The sequence below is a fragment of the Arachis hypogaea genome, chromosome 12 (genome assembly GCF_003086295.3).
Source record: "Arachis hypogaea cultivar Tifrunner chromosome 12, arahy.Tifrunner.gnm2.J5K5, whole genome shotgun sequence".
In the NCBI taxonomy this organism is placed as follows: Eukaryota; Viridiplantae; Streptophyta; class Magnoliopsida; order Fabales; family Fabaceae; genus Arachis; species Arachis hypogaea.
Window position 1 is genome coordinate 5,347,633 of NC_092047.1, and position 7,764 is coordinate 5,355,396.

Below are 7,764 nucleotides of genomic sequence, written 5' to 3' on the forward strand. Positions count from 1 at the left end.
CGTTGGTGAAGTGGGAAATGGTTCAGGCTCCTAAGAAGGCTGGAGGGCTGGGGGTTGGGGACGCAGTGATCAGGAACACAGCACTGCTGTTTAAGTGGTGGTGGCGGTTTTCTAAGGAAGATTGTCCGTTATGGAAGAAGATTGTATGCTCCTGTAACAATTTGAATCCTCAGATTATGCTTTCTAGTCAGACTCTACCGGTTAAGGGTGGCCCCTGGAAAGACATCTGTCAGTTGAATATAAAGGATCAGCGGATAAAAGAAAAAATGATGAGTGGGCTGACAATGGAAGTTGGAAATGGGTGTAGAACACGTTTCTGGGAAGATAACTGGGTACATGGTGGTCCTCTAAAAGCGAGTTTTCCAAGGTTCTTCTCTGTTTCAAACAAACAAGGATCTGTGATAAGGGATTGTGGGTTCTGGGATGGGTTAGAATGGATTTGGAATTTCCAGTGGAGGCGAGAGTTGTTTCAATGGGAGTTGGAACTAGTGCACCAACTACATGAGAGGTTAAGACCAGTGAAACTATCAGCTGACAGAGAGGATAATCTTGTTTGGAAATTTGATAATAAAGGTATTTTTTCTACTAACTCCTTTTTGCAGGTGTTGCAATCTGAGAATCTTTCGGAGGAGATTACGAGTTATAGCTTCACAAGTGCGATCTGGAAAGGATTGGTTCCGACTTGAGTCAAGCTGTTTGGTTGGTTCGTTTTAGTGGGAAGAGTGAATACTAAAGAAAGGTTGAGTAGATTAGGCATACTTCAACAGCATGATAATATCTGTGTCTTGTGTAAAAAAGAAATTGAGTGTGTTCATCATTTGTTTGTATTCTGTGAGTTTACGTGGCAGGTGTGGTGCGTCTGGTTGAGATGTTTTCACAGAGATTGGGCTGTCCCAGGAAACATTAAAGGCTTGTTTGAGAGTTGGAATGGAACGACAAGTAGAAAAGAGGAGCAGAAGAGGTGGCTGGCTGGTTTTTTTGCAGTTATTTGGAACGTCTGGTTAGAACGCAATAACCGGATCTTCAACAATCAGGAGGTTAATGTTGGTGTCATTCAAAATAGGTCGTTTTTGAGCTATAAGGAGTGGACTGGTTTTGATCCTACTGGTTGTTTATGGCAATGCCGGAGATGACATAGGATTGTTACCTTTGTTTTTAGTTTTTCTTCTGTTTATGTCTATTTTATGCTCCACTCTCATGTGTTGAGCTTCCTTTGTTTCAAAAAAAAAAAAATTATTAGTATCTTTTTAAAATTTTAAAAGTTTTACTTTGGATCCAATATTATTTCATTGATTCAGAATATCTTATTGATTAAGTAACTAATTAATAGTTAAAACTTAAAATAGAGTTATGCTAAGTGTACACTAAAATCAACTACCAAAGTCAGCGTATAAAATACATGCTGGAATATAAATACACTATGAAAATAAATTAAACCGCACATGTATTTATACAATAAAATATATTAGTGGCTGCGCTGATTTTGGTGTACAAATAGCATTTCTCGTTAAAATAATACAGGTTTAACTTGGCCCATATTTTAATAACTTTCTAAACGAGTCAATTTTAACTTCATTTATTTTCAGACTACTATGTAATTTGTAAAACTCAAATTTAAAACAAGAGAAATGCTATGAAATTATTAAAATTTATTATTATCAAAATTTATTATTTTTTGTCATCAATTAGTAATCAATATTTAAAAATATGGATAAAATATATTGTTGGATTACTAAATAATGCTAAGTGATTGGCTAAAAATAATAAATTCTTATAGTCTCTAACATTTCTCTTTTGTAATAAAGTAATGGGTAAAGTATTAAATTGGTCCCCTAGGTTTGGGCGTAATTCTGTTTTGGTCCTTAAGATTTAAAGTGTTCTATTTGAATCCAAAAAAGTTTCATTTAGCATCAATTTAGTCCCACAGTGAGGTCAAAATTAAATAATTAACAAAATGTCCTACATAACAACAGTTCAAGAACAAAATCGATAAGCTGGAGAACAAGTACAAGCTCCAGAGGCACAAAATCAACCATTGATGCATCAATACATTTATTTATCATTTTTTTTAGTTTTATAGAAATTTAAATCGGTAATTATTTTTTAAATTATTTATTTTGGTAATTATTAGATTTTTTATTTATTTAAATAAAAAATCCGTATTATATATGACAATTTTTTTTGTGATTTTTTTATTAAAAAAAGTATAGTTACCTTTCAAAAAATATATATTTAAATATATTTAAAATTTAATAAAAATATTTTATTTTTTATAAAAAATATTTTTTATTCAAATAATCTAATCCAAACTAACACTAAGTAATAGTTAAAACAATACATGTTTAATTTGGCCCATATTTTAACAGATTTTAAATTAGTCAATTTCAATTCTCAATTATTTGTAGACTAAGCATGTAATTTTTAAAATTCAAATTTTAAATAATAATTAATGTTAATGCCAAATGATAATATGTCATTAGAGAAAATTTTAAGAATAAGTAGAATTTATTATTTTTTATCAGTATTTTTAATTATAAATTCAAATTTTTTATTTTAGTAATTTAATAATATTTTTAACTTATTTTTAAATATTATTAACTAATTACTAATCAAAATAATAAATTCTAATAATTTTTTAATATTTCTCATGTCAAAATTTATAAACATCATCCTTAGATGAAATATTGTCTGAAGTTGTTCATTGAAGACATTTTCGTAATAAAAATACAAACTTATGATTAGTGAATATGTAGACTCAAAGATTAAGTGGCCACAATTTTATTGATCCCTGATATTGGCTTCAACATCTCATGCGTCACCTCTAGTTTGATTGATTTCATATGTGTGGGATCATTTTCAAAGTTTCATTACTTACTTGAGCTTCTTGTTACTAATTTTCTGAGGATTCTATCAAATATTAGGAGAAGTTTGTTTATACCTCCATTATTTTTCACTTCGTTGCATATATGCAGGTGCTACTGCTGTAGGTGTTGTGGGAGCTATTTTAATCTTTGGGTGAGTGCTTTTCATCGTAAGAGATGTTTTAGGTTTGTTCAAAAGATACTCTTGTGGAGAAAAAGAAAACATGTGGATGACCATGTTGAAAATCTCATTAAAAGTTATGATAGTTCGAGAATTAAGCGATATATATATATATATATAAAGAAGCGAAAAAAAATGACAAACTCATTTCATGAAAAATTAGGAGAAGGAAGATATGGCATTGTGTATAAAGTAAATTTAGCTGATGGTCAACAAGTGGCAGTAAAGATATTGAAGGAGTTAAAGGAAACTGTAGAAGAATTTGTAGATGAGGTCTTTATTATCATTAGTCGAACATCTTATGTGAACATTATTTCACTCTTAGGGTTTTGCTATGAAAAGAATAAAAAAAATACTGGTGTATGAATTCATGCATAACGACTCTTTAGATAAATATTTTTATGGAAAAGAGTCTAATGCTCCCTCTTGTGAGTTGAATTGTAACATCTTGTATCAAATCTTGATTGGTATAGCTCGAGGATTGGAATACTTACATCGAGAATGCAATACAAGAATTTTACATCTTGACATTAAACCTTAAAATATTCTTTTGGATAAACAATTTTGTCCAAAAGTTATAAATTTTGAATTGACAAAAATATGCAAGAAAGATCAAAGTATTATATCTATATTAGATACAAGAGAAATTCTAAGATATATTGTACTAGAAGTATTTAGTCGAACATACGGTAGAATTTTTCACAAATTTGATGTATATAGTTATGACATATTAATTCTTGAAATTATTGGAGGAAGACAAAACTACAAAAATGGAGCATCGGATAATAGTGAAAATTATTTTCCTATTGGATCTATGAAGATCTTGAACAAGGAAATATTCCTACAAGGTGTTTGCTCCACAAAGAAGAAGAAAATGATATTGTCATGAAAATGATTCTGGTGAGTTTATGGTGTATATTCAACCAAATCCAGTGAATAGACCTTCTATTACTAAAGTAATAGAGATGCTGGAAGGACCTCTTGTGTTAATATCATATCCTCCAAAACCAATCTTATTTTCTTTTGAAAGACTTATCTCACAATATAGCAATGAACATGATACAAGTGCAATGACAACAGGGGAAATTGTCTCAAAAGGTAAATGTATGTAGCTTTGACGTAACTTCCCCTTCTTGTTGATGATTATTGTGTAAGTTTTATTTTTCTCCTTCAAAACTTCAAATATATGTTAACATAAATTTGCAATAGGAACTATATGAAATAATTTTAATGTATATGGTACGACGTTAGATAGCATTGTCAGTTTCTTATTAAAGTTGCCATTTTAAAGTTCAGTTCACTTTATATTTTTCCCTTTTCACCAATGTATACTTTTTGTCATTTTTTCCCCCTTAAAATTAATACATACATATCATGTGCAAAGAGAGCAAGTTGCACTTAATAAATATAAGACAAGGACTTATAGTCAATAAAATAATCCTTTCATCATACATACTTCTGTTTTAATTAAATAACTAATGGAAAAGTATGTGGAACCAAAAGGGAATCAGCCAAAAACTAAACAAAATTATGTTAATTTAAATTAATAATTAATTTAAAATTTTTTAAATTTAAAATTAATTAAGTAAACCTAATTAAAATCTATAAAAGTCTTTCTCTTCTCTCACATTAACCTACCCACCTCCACACACACAAACCTTTCTCTCTCACCAATGTTGCTGGAGGTGCCGTCGCGTCCAGGCCTGATCTCATCTGTCTCTCCCATGAATCCTCCTGATCTCATCTGGCTCTCCCATAAATCCTCGTTGAGATGCCTTAACCTTTTCGGCGAAAGTGTCCCAGTCCATCTGATGCCGCTCCACGAACAGAGTGCTAAGCCTCTTGGCATTTGGTCTGATAGTTCTTTTGTGACCCATATACCTCCTTCGACCGGCAAGAATCTTGGCCATGTTGCCATTGTTGTTAGTGACAAATACATTGCTTTCATCGCACACAATGTAGTCAATAGCAGCAAGGCGGGTTTTTTTTTAAATGAAATAAGACTTTGTTGATGTTGAATAAAACAAAGGATACAAAATTAAACAATTTTATTTTCTGCAAATTATGCGATTATAGAATTATAAAAAAAACATTTATTTAATATGAAAAAAACATCCTAATACTTAACAAAAGAAACATCTAATTATATTTTAGCAAAAATAATTAAATATCTATAAAATTAAAAAAATATGAAATTTTTAAAGAAATAGAGACATTCACATTTGCAATACAAAAAAATTCGAAAAATATATAAAATAATATCCATTTAGCATGAAAAAAAACATTCTGATACTTAGCAGAAGAAACATCCATATATATTAATTCGTAAAGATTTTGAATTCACCCAAAGGTATTTAGCTGATTTTTGGCTAATACCCTTTTGGTTCCCTAGCATTACTCATAACTAATAGTACATCTATCTATCTATTTATAAAATATCCTTTCATCATATATACTTCTGTTTTAATTAATAAATAAATTTATGTAATATGATTGTATTTAAGCAATGTATTTTAGTCGTAATTTTATACAAAGTAGTACAACTTTAGTTTTTCACATTTAAAAACCTGAATTTTTCTTCTATAAGCAGTCTCTGAACTCTGAACATATAGACATTGAAATTAATATGCCTATTAAGAATGTGTCCTAGGTGGGTGGGTTTGGTTCATTATTTATTCCACATACATGCAAGTGACCACACAAGCTAAGTAGAAAACACGTTTTGATTCTGAATCAAGATTTCAAACTAGAAATTAATGGTTGTACAGTTATGCTGTAAAAACTCAGTATTCTTCTCAGATCCAGTACAAACAGCTATTACATACACTCCTGACCTCTGTAACTCTTTTATTTTTTTTTAATTGAAGAAGGTTAATATATTATTTTCTTTATCAAATTCGTAAAAATTAATTATTTATAAATAAATTTTATTTTATTTTATATATGTATAAAAAATTATATATACACAAAAAATTAACGACTAAAATAATTATCGTATATTTATGTATAAATATATATGATATTTAATATATATTTTATATCGTTGATTAATTTGTTAGGTAATTTAACTTATTTATATATATATGTGTGTGTGTTACTTTAACTATTATATTAAAAAAAATCAGATAGGTTTTTCTTCTTTCTGTGTTACGTGAAGAATATTTAGGAAAAAGAGAATTTTATTTATTATTATTTTTAAAAATTATATAATAATCTAGTTTGAATAATACTTTAACTACAAATTATTTTATTATGGTTAAGATATTTAAGTATAATTAATAACTAATAAAAAATAAATTATATATTATTATAGAAATGATAGAATAAAATTTATCTTATATACGTACAGAGATAGAAACATGTCTCTATTGGTGAGAGTGAGACCCGTATAATAAAAGGTGAGAAAATGAGAAATAATGGGAGGAGGAAGAAAATATTTTGTCCTAGGGGAGAAATATTATCACTGATCAGAAGTCTTCTTTCTTAATAATGGTGGAGGCCCAGAGGCTCAGAATTCAAGGCTCATGACTCATTCATGAGTCTTTCTGTTTAGCCATCGGTTCGACATCATCATGCATTATCAATTATAGGACGTATAGCTAGGTCCATAGGTGTACACGGTATAGGCTAAAATTTTTTATTATGGATGATAAATGTGTGTTATTCAATTCCGTTGGTGTGTGGATGTATTTTATTTTGATATGGGAATTAGTGATCTACCGATTACTTTGTAATTTAATTTTTAAAATTTTTAAATATTAAATCGGAGAGTCTGATTTAGTTGTTATGATTTTTTTTTAAAAAAATTTATAAATTGGAGGATCCGACTTTTTGTTTTTTATAAATTAAATGGTCTAATTTTTATTCCCAAACAAATCGGAGGGTTTAATTTTCACATTTTAAATAAAAAAGTTCTACATTTAAAAATAACACCCTTATTATTCATAATCCTAAAAAACACAATTTCCACTCTAATATCAAAAATAATTTGCGGTATAGGGATATATGTCCTCCTTTGTTTTATTATCCTATGGTGGACGCATGTGCAGTTATGCACTTTGCTAATAATTAACCTAACGGAAAAACTACCAAAAGTATCCATGAAGTTTACGAACGCTGACAAAAGTACTCATAAACTAAGAAAATTAACGTTGTACCCATAAAAGATGGTTTCGTATGACAAAAGTATCCAAATCTTAATTTTTTGTTGATTTTTTAATAAAATTCCTAAACTACCCCACCCTAACCCCATTCTACCGTCACTCCCTCTCTTCTCTTCTTCCTCTCTCCTCATTTATCCCTCAAAAATCCTCACAGAGTCACAGAAACTCTCCTCCTACCTCCTCATTGCCGTCCGCCACCCACCTACTCCATTACCGCCAATTTCTTCCCCTCTCACTGCTTCTCCCTTTCACTATTAAGGTGACTACAACACCTTTATCGCACACCTGTGACCTAACCTGAGGAGAATGCTGCCGTGGCGCGCCTGTTGCAGTCGAGGAGAACGTCGTCGTGGCGCGTCTGACCCAGCCGAGGAGAATACCGTCGTCGCACACCTGAGAAGAGAGAGGAGTCGTAGTACTCTTGCATGCAGAAAGTGGGTTCGGTAAAGAAAAATCAGAGAAGAAAGGAAGGCGGCACTGTGGATGGAGGTTCTGCCATTAACGATGTTACAGTCGGCCGGTGAAGAAAAATGTATTTCTTTTTTTAAAAATATTTTTA